Source organism: Callithrix jacchus, chromosome X, assembly GCF_049354715.1.
Source record: "Callithrix jacchus isolate 240 chromosome X, calJac240_pri, whole genome shotgun sequence".
Classification (NCBI taxonomy): Eukaryota; Metazoa; Chordata; class Mammalia; order Primates; family Cebidae; genus Callithrix; species Callithrix jacchus.
The window spans coordinates 65,291,150-65,309,728 of NC_133524.1; the positions used below are offsets into that span (position 1 = coordinate 65,291,150).

An 18,579-nucleotide genomic window follows, 5' to 3' on the forward strand; every position below is an offset into this window, starting at 1 on the left:
TTGCACATCTCCATCAGAGCTCCTGGGTGATTGGTACATTGTTAATGGGCAGCAATATTTTGAAAGAGAGCTTTTCTTTTGAGCAGTAGGTCTCAAGAGTGGGCTTAAAATATTCAGTAAAACACACCATAGACAGATGTGTTGTCATTCAGGCTTCGTTGTTCCATATATGGACCATGGGCAGAGTAGAGTTTGCATGATTATTAAAAGCCCTAGGATTTGCAGAATGATCAATAAGCATTGACTTCATCAGCTGCATTAGTGCTTAATGAAAGAGTCAGCCTGTCCTGTGAAACTCTGAACCCAGACATTGACTTCTTTGCAGCTAGGCAGGTCCTACATGGCACCTTCTTCCAATAGAAGGCTATTTCATGTATACTAAAAATTTGTATTTTAGTGTTGCCACCTTCATCAATGATCTTAGCTGCATTTTCTGGATAACTTAGTACAGGTTTTACACCAGCAGTTGTTGCTTCACCTTGCACTTTTATGTCGTGGAACAAACCACTGCTGTTTCAAACTTTTCTTTTGAAGCTTCCTTACCTCTCTCAGCCTTCACAGAATTGAAGAGGTACAGCCTTCCTGTGGATTAGGCTATGGCTTAAGGGAATGTTGTGGCTGATTTGATTTTCTATCCAGACCACTAAAAGTTTCTCTCGATCAGCAATAAGGCTATTTTGGTTTCTTATCATTTGTGTGTTCACTGGAGTAGCACTTTTAATTTTCTTCAAGAATTTTTCATTTATATTTACAACTTGGCTAACTGTTTGGCACAAGAAGCCTCGCTTTCAGTCTATCTCAGCTTTCAACATGCCTTCCTCACTAAGTTTAATCATTTCTAGCATTTGATTTAACATGAGAGACAGGCAACTCCTTCTTTCACTTGAATACTTAGAGGCCTTTGTCGGGTTTTTAATTGGCCTAATTCCAATATTGCTGTGTCTCAGGGAATAGGGAAGCATGAGAGGAGAGGGAGAGGGAGAGGGATGAGGAACAGCTGGTCAATGGAGCAGTCAGAGCATACAACATTTATTTATTAAGTTTGCTATCTTGTCTGGGTGTAGTTCATGGAGCCCCAAAACAATTACATAGTAACATCAAAGATCACTGACCGCATACCACCACAACAGATGTAAGAAGGAAATAAAAGTTTGAAATACTGCAAGAATTATCCTAATGTGACACAGAGACAAGAAGTAAGCACATGTTATTGGATAAATGGGTCTAATAGACTTGCTCAAAACTGGATTGCCACCAATTCAAATTGTTTTAAAAAATGCAATATTTACAAAGGCCAATAAAGTAAATCATAATAAAGCAAGGTATACCTGATGTAAATAACCTAGCCTGGAACATACTGAGCACTCAATAAGTGGTAGTTATAGCAATTATTATGAACCTTAAAAAGAACTTAAACCTATGTTTCCTTAGAGACAGAGAAAACACACAAACACACAAAGAGGTGGGGAGGGAGAGAGGACAGAGGGAGGGAGGGAGGGAAAGAGAGAGGGGCAGGAAGAGGGAGAAGAGAGGAATGGAGAAAGGGAGGAAGGAACAGAGATTTTGAGACTGGAGCAATAGGGAGTGAAGCAGTTATATGCTATGCAAATCAGGTGATATGAACTTAATGGCTCTTCGAGCTCTGTCAATTAAATGATCTGATTTCCCTCCTCCAGTTATAAAAAATTATTCACTTCTCATTAAAAAAAAAACCCTTCCTTGCAGGTTGTTCTTCTTCAAGAAGCTACACAGGCTGTAAGATAGCTATGGGCTCACTAACTTCTAGGGTTTATAATGAGAGCTGACAATTCCACCTGGACACAGTGTTGTCCACAGGACCTGTCTCCTGAAAGTGTACTGAAAGGCTCATTGGTAAGGAGCTATTTGAAAGCAGTTTTGCCAATGTGCCAGTAGGCAGAGCTCAGAGAAGGTGTTTGGTAGCCTTCAAACCACACTCCCTTTAAGTAAGAAAAGCCTAGAAAAGCAAAGGGGAAACTTCCTGTTGTGTGTCTTCTCTAAAATTAAAATGTGGCCTGAATAACCCTACAGTCATCATGGATTGCAACATTCTTCCCAAAGCTGGCCTACAGATGTAAACGTTTGAGCCAAGCTTTAATGTGGAAATATTGGCAATTGCCATAGTAAGAAGAATCCACTTACCTCTTTTTCTGGTCTGTGGCCCTCCAAAGGCCTCACTTCAAAACTCTTTTTTTTTTTTTCAAAGAAAGAAAGAGAAAGAGAAAGGGGGAGAGAGAACAGGAGTCTTGCTCTATTGCCCAGGCTGGAATGCAATCTAAAAACAGGTATTAAAAAGTCCTTTTATGCTGATAATTGTGCTTAACAGTGGAGACAGAAAGGAATAAGGGAAGAAAATAACAAACAAACAGTTAACCAATATTTCATTTAAGTCTGTGAAATGTTATGCAAATGCTGAAGACTGATTTACTTCCAATTATGTGGTCACTTTCAAAATAGCTGCAAGGTGATACTGAGAAAAATGTATGTTCTGTGGACGTGGGGTGAAGAATTCTATAAATATTCACTGAGTTTAGTTGTTCCTGGTCTGAGTTCAAATCACAGATGTCCCTATTAATTTTCTATGTCATTGATCTGTCGAATATTAACAATGTGGTGTCAAAGTCTCCCGCTATTATTGTGCGGGAGTCCGAGTCTCTTTATAAGTCATTAAGAACTTGTCCTGTTTCCGACTCAAGATGGCGCTGTGAGAACAACCCAGGATTGGAGCTCTCGTTGTGTCCGCGGAGTGGTGAGTCTGAGCTGCATTTCCAGACTGATCTTTGTTGCCCACGGAACGGGGAAATTCCCAAGTGAAGAGGAGACGCGGGACGCCAGGCAGAACCTCCGCCTGGCGAAGCCGGCAGCCGGGGTGGCGGCGGCCGGCCCTGCCCAGCGCTCCCCACAGGGCGCGCTTGTCTGGATGCCCTGTTGAACCAGCAACCGGAGACGTGAGAGGGCTGGTCTTGAGACTGAGCTAGACTTGGACAGTAGGCCAGCCCAGGGGATTGCAGGGACAGAGCGTTAGGGGTGGCCTAGTGGGATGAACAAAACCGCGATTTCAAACAAGCCCCGTGCAGACGGCCCGAGACGCTCTGTGGCGGAGGGGCATCCACCATTACCGAGGCAACCCGCCCCAACTGAGATACACGCCCATTGCTGAAGCAGCCAGCCGTTGCCGAGGCAACCCATCCCTACTGAGATACACGCCCACTGCTGACGCAGCCTGCCGTTGCCGAGGCAACCCGCTACAACAGAGAGACTCCCGTCGCAGGGTGTGGCGGAGAACACAGCAGAACAGCGGAGGCAGGGCAAGCCTCAGGACAGCAGGGCGGAGCCTCGGCAGGCAAACAGTGGCTAGTCTGCGTCCTAGCTGGGCAGGACCTCAATGGACATCCAAAAATAAAGCCCAAACCCCTCAACACAGAGCATTTGAGAAAAAAACAGGGTTTTTTTAATGAGCTCTGTTGCAGCAGAATCAAACATAGCAGCCTAACAGCCCTGAATGAAAAACAGAGCTCACAGCTCAGCAATTAAGCCCCTATAAAGTACAAACTGTCTCCTCAAGCAGCTCCCTGACACCTCTATATCCAAAAGACTGACATTAGGCAGGCATCATCCTGGGACAAAGATAGCAGGAAAAGAAACTGGTGGCATCCCTCGCTGTGCCACAGCAGCTAGAGGTGCACCCAAGACAAGCAGGGTCTGGAGCAAACCTCAGCAGTCGTACAGCGAAGGGGCTAGACTGGCAGAAGAAAAACCAAGCAACAGAAATACTTCATCATCAACATTCTGGGTGTCCACTCAGAGACCCAATCGAAAAGTCAGCAACTACGCAGACGACCAGCGGACAAATCCACAAAGATGGGAAGAAACCAGCGCAAAAAGGAGGAAAACACCCGAAACCAGAACACCTCACCACCTAGAAAGGACCAAAACTCCACCCCAACAATGGAACAAAGCTGGACGGAGAATGACTGTGACGAAATGACGGAATTAGACTTCAGAAGATGGATAATGAGAAACTTTTGTGAGCTAAAAGATTATGTATTAAATCAATGCAAAGAAACTAAGAACCTTGAAAAAAGATTCGAGGAAATGATAAGAAGAATGGATAACTTAGAGAGGAATATGAATGAATTAAAGGAGCTGAAAAACACAATACGAGAACTTTGCAAAGCATGCACAAGTTTCAATAGCCGAATCAACCAAGCAGAAGAAAGAATATCTGAAGTCGAAGACCAACTCAATGAAAAAAAACGAGAAACCAAGATTGGAGAAAAAAGCGCAAAAAGGAATAAACAAATCTCCAAGAAATGTGGGACTATGTGAAAAGACCTAACCTACGTTTGATAGGTGTACCAGAAGGGGACGAAGAGAATGAATCCAAGCTGGAAAATACTCTTCAGGACATCATCCAGGAAAACTTCCCCCACCTATCAAGACAGGCCAACACTCCATTGCAGAAAATACAGAGAACACCACAAAGATACTCCGCAAGAAGAGCAAACCCAAGGCACATAATCGTTAGATTCAACAGGGTTGAAATAAAGGAGAGAATACTAAGGGCAGCCAGAGAGAAAGGTCGGGTCACCCACAAAGGGAAGCCCATCAGACTCACAGCAGATCTCTCGGCAGAAACACTACAAGCCAGAAGAGAGTGGGGGCCAATATTCAACATTCTTAAAGAAAAGAACTTTCAACCCAGAATTTCATATCCAGCCAAACTGAGCTTCAGAAGTGAAGGAAAAATAAAATCCTTTGCGAACAAGCAAGTACTCAGAGATTTTGTCACCACCAGGCCTGCTTTACAAGAGCTCCTAAAAGAGGCACTACACATAGAAAGGATCAACCAGTACCAGCCATTCCAAAATCACACTGAATGCTAAAGAGCATCAACATAATGAAGAATCTACAACAACTAACAGGCAAAATAGCCACTTAGCATCAAAATGGCAGTATCAAATTCACACATAACAATATTAACCCTAAATGTAAATGGACTAAATGCACCAATCAAAAGACACAGACTGGCAAATTGGATAAAAATCCAAAACCCATCAGTGTGCTGTATCCAGGAAACCCATCTCACATGCAAGGATACACAAAGGCTCAAAATAAAGGGATGGAGGAAGATTTACCAAGCAAACGGAAAGCAAAAAAAAAGCAGGAGTTGCAATTCTCATTTCTGATAAACTGGACTTTAAAGCAACAAAGATCAAAAGAGACAAAGAAGGCCATTACATAATGGTAAAAGGATCGATACAACAAGAAGAGCTAACGATCCTAAACATATATGGACCCAATGCAGGAGCACCCAGATACATAAGGCAAGTTCTTAAGGACTTACAAAAGGACTTAGACTCCCATACAATAATAGTGGGAGACTTTAACACTCCACTGTCAATACTAGACAGATCAACCAGACAGAAAATCAACAAGGATATCCAGGGCTTGAACTCAGACCTGGAGCAAGCAAACCTGATAGACATTTACAGAACTCTCCACCCCAAATCCATGGAATACACATTCTTCTCAGCACCACATCACAGCTACTCTAAAATTGACCACATAATTGGAAGTAAAGCACTGCTCAACAAATGCAAAACAACTCTCATTACAAACAGCCTCTCAGATCATAGTGCAATCAAGTTAGAACTCAGAATAAAGAAACCAACCCAGAACCGCACAACTTCATAGAAACTGAACAACTGGCTCTTGAATGTTGACTGGGTAAACAATGAAATGAAGGCAGAAATAAAGAAGTTCTTCGAAACCAATGAGAACGAACACACAACATGCCAGAACTTCTGGGACACATTTAAAGCAGTCTCTAGAGGAAAGTATATAGCAATAAGTGCCCATATGAGGAGAATGGAGAGATCCAAAATTGACACCCTATCGTCAAAATTGAAAGAGCTAGAGGAGCAAGATCAAAAAAACTCAAAACCCAGCAGAAGACAAGAAATAACTAAGATCAGAGCTGAGCTGAAGGAGATTGAGACACGAAAAACCCTTCAAAAAATCAATAAATCCAAGAGCTGGTTTTTTGAAAAGATCAACAAAATAGACAGACCACTAGCCAGATTGATTAAAAAGAGAGAACAACCAAATAGATGCAATAAAAAATGATAAAGGGGAAATCACCACAGATTCCAAAGAAATTCAGACCATCATCAGAGAATATTACAAACAACTATATGCGCATAAACTAGTAAACCTGGAAGAAATGGATAAATTCCTGGACTCTTGTGTCCTCCCAAGCCTAAACCAGGAGAAAGCTGAAACTATGAATAGACCAATAACAAGGTCTGAAGTCGAGGCAGCAATTAAGAGCCTACCACACAAAAAAAAGCCCAGGTCCAGACGGGTTCACAGCCGAATTCTACCAGACACAAAAGGAGGAGCTGGTACCATTCCTTCTAAAACTATTTCAAACATTCCAAAAAGAGGGAATCCTTCCCAAATCATTTTATGAGACCAACATCATCCTGATACCAAAACCCGGCAGAGACCAAACGAGAAAAGAAAACTTCAGGCCAATATCCATGATGAACATAGATGCAAAAATCTTCAATAAAATATTGGCAAGCCGATTGCAACAGCAAATCAAAAACTTATTCATCATGATCAAGTAGGATTCATCCCGGGGATGCAAGGCTGGTTCAACATACGCAAGTCTATCAACGTAATTCACCACATAAACAGAACCAAAAACAAAAACCACATGATTATCTCAATTGACGCAGAGAAGGCATTTGACAAAATTCAACAGCCCTTTATGCTAAAAACCCTCAATAAACTCGGTATCGATGGAATGTATCTCAAAGTAATAAAAGCTATTTATGACAAACCAACAGCCAATATCATACTGAATGGGCAAAAACTGGAAGCATTCCCTTTGAAATCTGGCACTAGACAAGGATGCCCTCTCTCACCACTCCTATTCAATATAGTACTGGAAGTTCTAGCCAGAGCAATCAGGCAAGAAAAAGAAATAAAGGGTATTCAAATAGGAAAGGTGGAAGCCAAATTGTCTCTATTTGCAGACGACATGATAGTATACCTAGAAGACCCCATCGCCTCAGCCCAAAAACTCCTGAAACTGATAAGCAACTTCAGCAAAGTCTCAGGATATAAAATCAATGTGCAAAAATCACAGGCATTCGTCTACACCAATAACAGACCTAAAGAAAGCCAAATCAAGAGCGAACTGCCATTCGCAATTGCTACAAAAAGAATAAAATACCTTGGAATACAACTCACAAGGAACGTAAGAGACCTCTTCAAGGAGAACTGCAAACCACTGCTCAATGAAATCAGAGAGGACACAAACAGATGGAGAAACATTCCATGTTCATGGTTAGGAAGAATTAATATCGTGAAAATGGCTATACTGCCCAAAGTAATTTACAGAATCAACACTATCCCCATCAAGCTACCATTGACTTTCTTCACAGAAGTGGAAAAAACCACCATGAACTTCATATGGAACCAAAAGAGAGCCCGCATAGCCAAGTCAATTCTAAGCAAAAAGAACACAGCAGGGGGCATCACACTACCGGATTTCAAACTATACTACAAGGCTACAGTAATCAAAACAGCATGGTACTGGTACCAAAACAGAGATATAGACCAATGGAACAAAATAGAGGCACTGGAGGAAACACAACATATATACAACTATACAATCTTTGATAAACCTGACAAAAACAAGCAATGGGGAAAGGATTCCCTGTTTAACAAATGGTGTTGGGAAAACTGGCTAGCCATGTGCAGAAAGCAGAAACTGGACCCCTTCCTGACACCGTACACTAAAATTAGCTCCAGATGGATTAAAGACTTAAACATAAGACCTGGCACCATAAAAACCCTAGAAGGAAATCTAGGCAAAACTATCCAGGACATAGGAGTAGGCAAGGACTTCATGAACAAAACACCAAAAGCATTGGCAACAAAAGCCAAAATAGACAAATGGGACCTAATGAAACTCCACAGCTTCTGCACGGCAAAAGAAACAGTCACTAGAGTGGATCGGCAACCAACAGAATGGGAAAAAATTTTCGCAGTCTACCCATCTGACAAAGGGCTGATATCCAGAATTTACAAAGAACTCAAACAGATTTACAGGAAAAAAACAAACAAGCCCATTCAAAAGTGGGCAAAGGATATGAACAGATACTTTACGAAAGACAACATATATGAGGCTAACAATCATATGAAAAAATGCTCATCATCACTGGTCATCAGAGAGATGCAAATCAAAACCACATTGAGATACCATCTCACGCCAGTTAGAATGGCAATCATTAAATAATCTGGAGACAACAGATGCTGGAGAGGATGTGGAGAAAAAGGAACACTTTTACACTGTTGGTGGGAGTGTAAATTAGTTCAACCATTGTGGAAGACAGTGTGGCGATTCCTCAAGGCCTTAGAAATAGAAATTCCATTTGACCCAGCAATCCCATTACTGGGTATATATCCAAAAGACTATAAATCGTTCTACTATTAGGACACATGTACACGAATGTTCATTGCAGCACTGTTTACAATAGCAAAGACCTGGAATCAACCCAAATGCCCATCGATAATAGACTGGATTGGAAAAATGTGGCACATATACACCATGGAATATTATGCAGCAATCAGAAATGATGAGTTTCTGTCGTTTGTAGGGACATGGATGAATCTGGAGAACGTCATCCTCAGCAAACTGACACAAGAACAGAAAATGAAACACCGCATATTCTCACTCATAGGCGGGTGATAAAAATGAGAACACATGGACACAGAAAGGGGAGTACTAAACACTGGGGTCTATTGGGGGGAAAAGGGGAGGGCCAGTGGGAGGGGGAGGTGGGGAGGGATAGCCTCGGGAGAAATGCCAAATGTGGGTTAAGGGGAGAAGAAAAGCAAAGCACACTGCCATGTGTGTACCTACGCAACTGTCTTTCATGCTCTGCTCACGTACCCCAAAACCTAAAATCCAATAAAAAATTTAAAAAAAAATAAATAAAATAAAAAAAAAAATAAAAAAAAAATAACAAATAAAAAAAAAGAACTTGTCTTATGTATCCGGGTGGGGTACTACTATACTGGGTGCATATATATTTACGATCAGTGACTCCTGTTGTTGCATTGATCCTTTTCCATTATGTAATGTCCTTTTTTGTTTCTTTAAGTCTTTGTTACTATTAAAGTCTATTTTGTCAGAGACGAAAGTTACAACTCCTGTTTTTTGTTTGTTTTTTTTCTTCTCTCCATTTGATTGGTAAGTTTTCCACCAACCCTTTGTTTTGAGTCTTTGTGTGTCCTTGCTTATGAGATGGATCTGGATACAGCGAACCGATGGGTTTTGACTTTTTATTCAATTTCCTCTCTGTGTCTTTGATTGGAGCATTTAATCCATTTAAATTTAGGATTAATATTGGTATTTGTGAGTTTAATATTGTCATTTAATGCTAGCTGGCTATTTTGCCCATTAGTTGATATATATTCTTCATTACGAAGATATTCTTTACCTTTTGGTAAGTTTTTGGGATGACTGATACTGGTTGTTCCTTTCTGTGTATAGTGCTTCTTTCAGAAGCTCTTGTAAAGCAGTCCTGGTGGTGATGAAATCTCTGAGTGCTTGCTTGTTTGCGAAAAATTTTATTTTTCCTTCATTTATGAAGCTTAATTTGGCTGGATATGAGATTCTGGGTTGAAAATTCTTTTCTTTGAGGATATGGAATATTGACCCCCACTCTCTTCTAGTTTGTAGGGTTTCAGCTGAGAGATCTGCTGTGAGTCTGATAGGCTTCCCTTTATGGGTAACCTCACCTTTCTCTCTAGCTGCCCTTAGAATTTTCTCCTTTATTTCAACCCTGGTTAATCTAATGATTATGTATCTTGGGGTTGTTCTACTTGAGGAATATCTTTGTGGTGTTCTCTGTATTACCTGGAGTTGATTATTGTTCTGCTTTACTAGGTTAGGAAAGTTTTCCTGAATAATATCCTGAAGAATATTTTCCAGCTTGGATTCATTCTCTTCATGACATTCAGGTAGACCTATCAAATGTAAATTAGGTCTTTTCACATAGTCCCATATTTCTTGGATACTTTGCTCATTCCTTTTTACTCTTTCTTCTCTAATGTTGTCTTCTCATTTCATTTCATTAAGTTGGTCTTCGACCTCTGATATCCTTTCTTCTGCTTGATCAATTTGACTGTTAAAACCTGTGCATACTTCGTGGCGTTCTCATATTGTAGTCTTCAGTTCCATTAATTCATTTATATTCCTCTCTAGATTGTCTATTCTCATTAGGATTTTGTCAAACCTTTTTCCAAGGTTCTTAGTTTCTTTACATTGGGCAAGAACATGTTCTTTTAACTCACAGAAATTCCTTATTATCCACCTTCTGAAGCCTAAATCTGTTAATGGAACGCACTCGTTCTCCACCAGGCCTTGTTCCCTTGTTGATGAGGAACTGCGATCCCCTGTAGAGGGAGAGGCATTCTGATTTTGGGTATTCTCAGCCTTTTTACGCTGGTTTCTTCCCATCATTGTAAATTTATCCACCTGTCGTCTTTGTAATTACCGGCTTTCAAATTAGGTCTCTGAGTGGATGTCCAACTTGTTGATTCCCAGCACCAGAATCTGAGCAACCCACTGTACTGGCTAAAACAGTGGCGTTAAGATTCGTGGTGCTTTTCTGCCCAGGAATCTCTGGTCTGGCTTCCTTCTTGAGTCCCTTTTTCAATCAGCTGAATAGGTGACTCTGCCTTCCCAGAGCTCCAAACATCGACCAAAAGGGGACCCAGTCCTGTTTACTGTGTACCAAGAACTGCTGCACCAGGGCGCCGGCAAAACTGCCGCACCGGCCACAAGAGTCGCGCTGGTGACCCGTGGGGCTCCTCTGCTGGGAATCTCCTGGTCCGTGAGCAACAAAAATTCGTCTGAAAGTGTGGCGTCCTCTCATTCTCTGCGCTTTCACTGGGAACTACAATCCTGAGCTGCTAGTAATGAGCCATATTGGATCTCTCTCCTCAAAACTCTTTTTTAATGATGACCATTAAGCTGTGTGTTACTGCTATTCGCTTTGGGAAGACAAATGGAGCAGACTGTCATCCCTGCTGCCAGCCACTCCAGTTTCTTTGCTGTTCAACATGCCAAGCACAATGCTGCTTTGGATCTTTGTACTAGGTTTTTCCTATTAATGGAATTGCTCTTCCCAAAGATATCCACCATATCTCACACCCTTGCTTTATTCAGTTCTCTGCCAAAATAACACATTAACAGAAGCCTTATCTGACCATCTTCCATAAAGAAACAACCCACTACCTTGCTTTACTTTTTCTTCAGAGCACTTGCCACCACCTGATGTATTGTTTATCTCCAGTATAACATATAATCTACAAAAAATGGCTTTTGTTTTGTTTGTATCCCCAGAGCCTAGAACTTTGCCTGTCCATAGTAAGAACTTAGTATTTATTGAATGAAGGGATGATATTGGTAGCTTAAAAACAGGATTATAAACTACAGATATAACTAGTGGGATTGGGAAAGGCAACTTGGGGAAAACTCCACCGTTTCTCTTAAGAAAGGAGGAAGGAAAGAGAATATGGACCCAAGCTCTCTTAACTCACTTTTGGCAGTCCAATTTTAATGAGAAAACTTTCAGAGCTGAGAAGAGAGTCAGAACAGGTCCAAGTAAAGAAACCTAGCCAGCTCTACCTAATACCCCATTGGCTTCTTGTGAATCCATGAAAGGACTTATTCCAAGCAGGTTCTGAGAGCAGAATAACAATCTACCCTTTTAAAATAGCAGAAATAAGACCAAGCGTGCTGGCTCACACCTGTAATCCCAGCACTTTGGGAGGTCAAGGAGGGAGGATCACATAAGGTCAGGAGTTCAAGACAAGCCTGGCCAACATGGTGAAGCCCCATCTCTACCAAAAATACAAAAATTAGCCAGGAGTGGTAGCACATGCCTGTAATCTTGGCTACTTGGGAGGCTGAGGCAGGAGAATTGCTAAAACCTGGGAGGCGGAGGCTACAGTGAGCTGAGATTACGCCATTGCACTCCAACCTGGGTGGCAGAAGTGGAGACTCTGTCTCAAAAATAAGTAAATAAATAAATCCTAAAGGAATGGGAAACTCATAGTATATGGGGCTTTTCGACAGTGTCAAATACCAGGTGGCACAGAATACAAAACCAGTTACTTTGCATCTCACACAATCATTGTGAAAAGGTGGGGACAGTGGCAGTAGGAGATGGAAATGCTGGTACTAGCTGCTGACCCAGAAGACTGACTAAAATGGCTTTTATGGAATAAATTTTTCCAAGTTCAAGCCATGGGTCAGAGTTTGTTTTAATGGTCAACTCTTTTACAGTGTTTACTACATGTCAGGCACATATGTTTTATGTACATTAACTCATTGAATGTTCACAAATTCAGTTCTCTGAACACAAATTCCTTTCTCTGAAAAAATAACTTGGGCTAAAGGACATGATCGACCAACTAGCACATTAGGGTAACCATAAAATAAATCATTCTATCTACCCTTTTCCATAGGATTAAGGGAGGAAAGAATAATTGGAAAGCTGAATGAATGGAAAGTTGAGAAAATTATCACTAGAACTTGAAAGTGTATATGCCTTCATTTTCCCTCCTCTGGAAACTGGAGTGGTTCTTCAGTAGCTGAAAAATTAAGAAGGAATTCCTAACTCATAGACAGACTAGATCAACTCACTAGGGAGAAGACTAGAAAGAGGATGTGAGGCCAAAGATTTGGCTGGGAATAAAGAATGTGCATTGTCCAAGGTCACCTGATAGTAAGAAGCAGGACTATGATATGAACTCAGAAGTGTCTGACTTCAAGGCTAACACTCTTTCCACTATAAACCACAGAAGGAAACATTTTAAGTTTAAAAATAATTCCTTAGGTGGAAACAATATCAGGAAGAACTTATTTTCCCAACCTCCAAAACTCCAGAAAAAGTACAGACTGATCTGGCTTTCTGTAGACTAGTGAAGAACAATTAGGGTTTTGTGGTCTTTGATAGTGACTTCAGAAAAAAACTCCCAGAAGGTGGCCAAAGGAGAATCTGGGGGCAAACCAGTGCTGATTTGTTTTCTGGGTGGCATATGGTTGGCACTGAGTGCCATTCTAAAGACCTGGTCTAAGAGAACTCAGTATCTGACGAATATTATTTCATTCTGATGGGCCCTGGCTGTTGTTTGGGGTTGTGGTCAGAAAGGAGCCCAACTCCTGGAATCTTTCTCTTGAGGGCTTCTGGGAACTAAATCTAGATAATAACATTTGCTGGGCTTTGAGACACTGCCAAGAGAGGGATTGCCTCCATTGGGAAAAGGGTTAACAAACCGCTTGCCTGAGTTTGGTCACTTATCAACCCTCTTCCGAATTCTTCTTTGTCATGTCTTTAGGTGTGAAAGACAGAAGAAATTTAATGTAAGATGGCCATTTCCAATTGCCAAAGGCCAAGAGATCCAGACTCATTCTAACTCTTAGAAATCTTGGCAGAAATGAGCAACTATCCAGATTCTTTCCAGATGTCGCTTCAGGGCGGCAAATATCAGATTGTACAAAAAAACATTTTGCCTTTCTATAAATCATAGCTACAAGACTTGGCCCTGATGAATCCCAGCTTTCCAATTGAGTCTTCATTTACACTCTGGCTATGTTGAGCTTTCTGGGGTCTTGTTATATTAGCAAAAACCATACTCTTAACTACCCTAGAAACAAAGGTGGCAACAGGGTCAAAAATAATGAACTCTTAGTATTTGGCACAGACTACATTAAACATCAAGTGTGTCACCAAGCTTGCTTAGAGTATGTACAGAACTTTGAAAATGTCACGTCTGTCATTACCAAGAGCCAGCTTTTTAAAAAAGCGTTGTCTCTAAGGCTGTCTTTGGTCTCAGCAACACATAGCCATTAGTCCTTTTTAGATGTAACATTCTAGAATCCTGTCTAGTCCTACTCATCCAATATACTCATAGGAAAATCGATGTCCAAAGAGGGGGAAGTGACTTGCCCAAGGCCCCAAAGATAGTAGATGGTAGAACTGAGACTGGAATCCAAAAGTTCTAATGCCTAATTGAGTGTCATTTCCCCTTAAAACACAGTACTTCCTGCATGAAACAGCTGCAGACTTCTACTGATTATATCTAACTGGTCTGTAATCCATGTTCTGATTGTTCTCTCCACTCCCCTGGCCAGTTGTCTTGGGAAGAAATTATAAAGGGAAAGAGGGAACACAAATTCAGATCCTGTTAAGGATACCTCTATCTACTCAGCACGAATCATGAGTTTTCTACTAAGAATGAGATGGCAGATTTCAAGTGCAATTTCTTATCAGATCAACTTAAGATGCTTTTACGTTGGAAAATTAAAGAGTTTCTCTATCATGTAACAACCATAAACAATGGTGTAAGGGCTTCTAAGAAAAGCCTCTTTTCACTACAAGGACTTAGTAGATACCAAGGTATTAATAAAGGTATTAGGAGAGAATGCCACCACAAAGACAAAGCTCATCTCCTGTCAATACAGCAAAGGGGTGGTGGTACAGGGCATGGGCAAGTACTAAAATTTGGCAGCCAATGTACTATGTACACAGTACTTGAAATATTTATCTCACTGACTCCTCCCAGCAACCCTATGAGGCAGGTCTAATTATTAGTATCATTTTTTTAAATGAGGGAAACAAGGTTTAGGAGGCTTAACTGGCTCGTTTAGATGACCATCTAACTAGTAAAGGATAGAGTTGGGATGTAATCTGGACTGTCTGGTTCAAAGCTATTTTTCCATTCTTTCCATTATTCTTACATCTGGGGATATTTGAAGAGCTTACAGATGTGGCCTGAACATTTTCAGAGTTCTTTGTAGGAAGTTTTAATCTCAGAAAGTAGCAGTGATTTAGCCATCAGTCTCCAAATCTCAGAGCAAAGAAAAAGTCCACCCAATCTCTCAATGCTCCTCCACTGACTCCTGTTCTCTGAAATCCCTAATGGCTTATCACTAGACTGCTGAAGCTCAGTCTGCTTTAAGTCTAGTTGCCAAAGTACACCTATCTGGCCCTCTGGCACACTTGCCCCAGTCTTACTGTATTGTCTAGATTCTGGTGTTCCAACCTGAGACCTCAGGCCACTCAAAGGAGAACAGCAAAGGAAAAAAACATATGATATAAGAAAATCTCTGGCCATTGAGGGGAATAGACAATATGACCTTGGAGATCTTTTCAAATTCTCAAAAATCTCTGATTCTATATACTAGAAGCCTCCAAAAAGAAAAGAAAAACAGGCCGGACGCGGTGGCTCAGGCCTATAATCTCAGCACTTTGGGAGGCCGAGGCAGGTGGATCACAAGGTCAAGAGATAGAGACCATATTGGTCAACATGGTGAAACCCCGTCTCTACTAAAAATACAAAAAAATTAGCTGGGCATGGTGGCGCATGCCTGTAGTCCCAGCTACTTGGGAGGCTGAGGCAGGAGAATTGCTTGAACGCAGGAGGTAGAGGTTGCGGTGAGCCGAGATCACACCATTGCACTCTAGCCTTGGTAACAAGAGTGAAACTCCGTCTCAAAAAGAAGAAGAAGAAGAAAAAGAAAAAAACAGATATTTGATTTTGATAGTCCATAACAAACTTAACCTCTGTAGGCTTCAGTTTACCTATAAGTAAATACTACATAAAGTTGTGAGAAATCGAGGAGCTGCTATATGTCAAATGCATAGCACCATGTCTGACATACAGCAAGCTGTCAAAAAATGCTGTTGTTTTTACTGTGATAATTATTATTACAGCCCCAACTAGAGAAAGAAAAGGGGAAGGAGTGGACATTTTCACCTTATTCTGAATCATTGAAATAATTCTTAGGATGACCAGAATCAAAAGGGGAATCTTTTCTACTCTCTGAACATTGGGGCAAACCTCAGCTCACAACTGTATGACCCTATTTATCACCCTATCTCACTGGGTTTGGACATGCTTATTCACCTCAAACAGGGTCTGACTTCACTTCAAAGCTATAAATACCTGGGCATTTGAAGAATGTGTGAAGATCTCCACTTAGCCAAGGTGGAAAACTTGAAGATACATTTTCAAAGATTCATTATAACTAATAAATACATCGAAAATCTCCCAATCTTAATAATTCTCTGCTCAAAGATATTTTTTCTCCAGGCTACATTTTGATCTTAATATTCATACTTGAAGATATTTTTTCTCCAGATTCAATTGAGAATGTTTGCCAAATTCCAAGTGAAATATATATTAGATTCACAGGTACCGACTAATGAAAATATCCTTACATGTACAGATAAAAAAATGTTATTTTCAATAACTTTTAGCTTAACCTTAACATTTCAGAAATTAAATGTGAAGAAGTAGAGACTTGCCTTAATTAGATTCTCTCTCTTTATACACACCGACACATACCTCTCCCACAAGTGTGTGTGTTTGTGTGTGTGTGTGTTTGTGTGTGTGTGTATAGATAGGTAGATATAGAGGTGGAAATACATTCTAAAAGGCAAATGTATAAAATATAACTCTATACAGTAAAATCTATAAAGTATAACTATATATTTACATTTACTTATATTTTAAAATATCTATCTATCTATCTTATTCCAGAAGGGACACATTCATCTGTTCTCTTGCTACCCTCTGGTGGCAGACTGAAATTCACAACCACCACCATTTCGAGAAAAGACAGACAGACCAGGACTGGAAGGGTCTGTTTCCTGTAGGTTGCTAGACTGGGTGTCTGAAAAGTATATAAATCAGAGTCATTTCTTAAAAGGGTCTCTTGTTTTCCTTCTCAAATCCATTACACATTGGTACAACATTGGCTTTTTCCTAGATGAGGTCCCATTTGGCCATTTGAGAATATAGGCAACACTGGAGTTCCCACAAACTCCACCCTGAGAACAACCCAGGTTTCTCAAGCCAGTTTACAGGAAGAATTGCCTTTAACCATCTATGTCTGCAGAAAAGACTGTACCATTCGGTCTTCCATTTCCCTGAACCATATATCTTAAAACAGTAAGACTAAAATTCATTTTGGCATACCCTGATAATAGATTTTCTAATTATCTCAAAAACAATCAACTATTCTCCCAGAAAAGTATACAGTGAGGCAAGATCTTTCCTGTATGATTAAAAAGCAAATGCCCACCCACTAAAAAGGAAAGACTGGCAATAAGGAGGGAACTCAAGAACACCTAGAACAGCTAAGTCAACATCAATGATGCAAAAAAAAAAAGCACATCTCACACAAAACAGGTCCCCCTTTCCCTGAGGGGGAGCCTTAACCCAATAGACCTAGATTTAACTCTCAGCTTTGCCACTTACTACACCTCCATTTCCTATTCTCAGAAATGGAAATACAATCCATCATTCGCAGAGTTAGAAAAATGATTAAACGAGCTAGAAAATACATTGTCCCACACTTATTCCACGTTCACTAAATACAAATCTAAGTATACAGGAGCAGAACCACTGGTTTTTAGCTCTTTGACAGTGGTCTTGGAAGCAATAAAGGAGGAAAACAGCTGATGCCAGGTTGTTCAGGTGAGAAAATGGGTTTGCAAAGCACAAATGAGACAACTGGTAAAAGTTTATGGCTGGTGTCTTCTTTTATAAACTAGCTGGGAAGAGGAGAGCTAATGTTCCAAACAGTAGACAAGCAGGAATGAAGCTGCAGAAATCCAAACCTGTTACCACTACTATGTCATGAGAAAAGAGGCTTCATATAAAATGAAAAGCTTGGACCTAAAGGTCTTTAGGGTCCCGTTCCAGTTCTAAAATTCAAATGGATCTACTCTATATTTTGTTCCCTTAGGTTAAATAGCTCTGTCCTCAAAACTAAATTGCTAAGAACTACCTTCAGAGATGACCTCTCTCTTGCCCACTAATTCCCAGCAGCTCCCCAAAACAAAATGTTAAGAAAACAGAAGTCAACCTTCCTCTATCAGTACAAATTACCTCTGTGCCTCAAGCTAGCAACATCAGGTTCAGGCAACCTGATACATACTGCTAAGTGAGGTAGGAAGAGAGAGAACTTCAGAATAATTGGCAACGTTGTTCTAGAGAATCAGTGTAGAGGTAGATCTTTCCCTATCATTTACCCAGTTTCCTACTTAGAAAAAATTTAGAAAGGATAATTCAGATTGTTAAAAAAAAAATGTTAAGAACGACTAAAGGAATAGACTCCTTTAAGCATGAATTCTTCTGATGCACTTACGTTTTATTTACCGAACTTGGATGCTCTTAAGAGACAGACTGAAAGAGGGAATAACAGAGAAACTTAAAACCAATGTGTTTAAGCCCTTTTCTATTAAAGAGCAAGGGTAAATTGAAAAAACACATTACTGAAATTATAATATATTTCAACTGAAAAATTATACCCCATTAACTGAACAACTTGGCAGGAACATATAATCCCCAATATGTGTGAAGCGGCATCAGCTCTCACACATGTTATCTCTTTTAATCCCCTCAGCCACCTGCGAGGTTATACCTACATAAAGTCTAGAATTTCTGGAACATTCTCAC

The 18,579-nt window shown here is 40.5% G+C and overlaps 1 protein-coding gene across 10 annotated transcripts in view; it reads right to left on the reverse strand.

Annotated features, from left to right (window-relative positions):
* OPHN1 (oligophrenin 1) overlaps positions 1 to 18,579 on the reverse strand; it is a 426,354-nt gene that overhangs the window by 48,181 nt on the left and 359,594 nt on the right. The window lies entirely within an intron of this gene.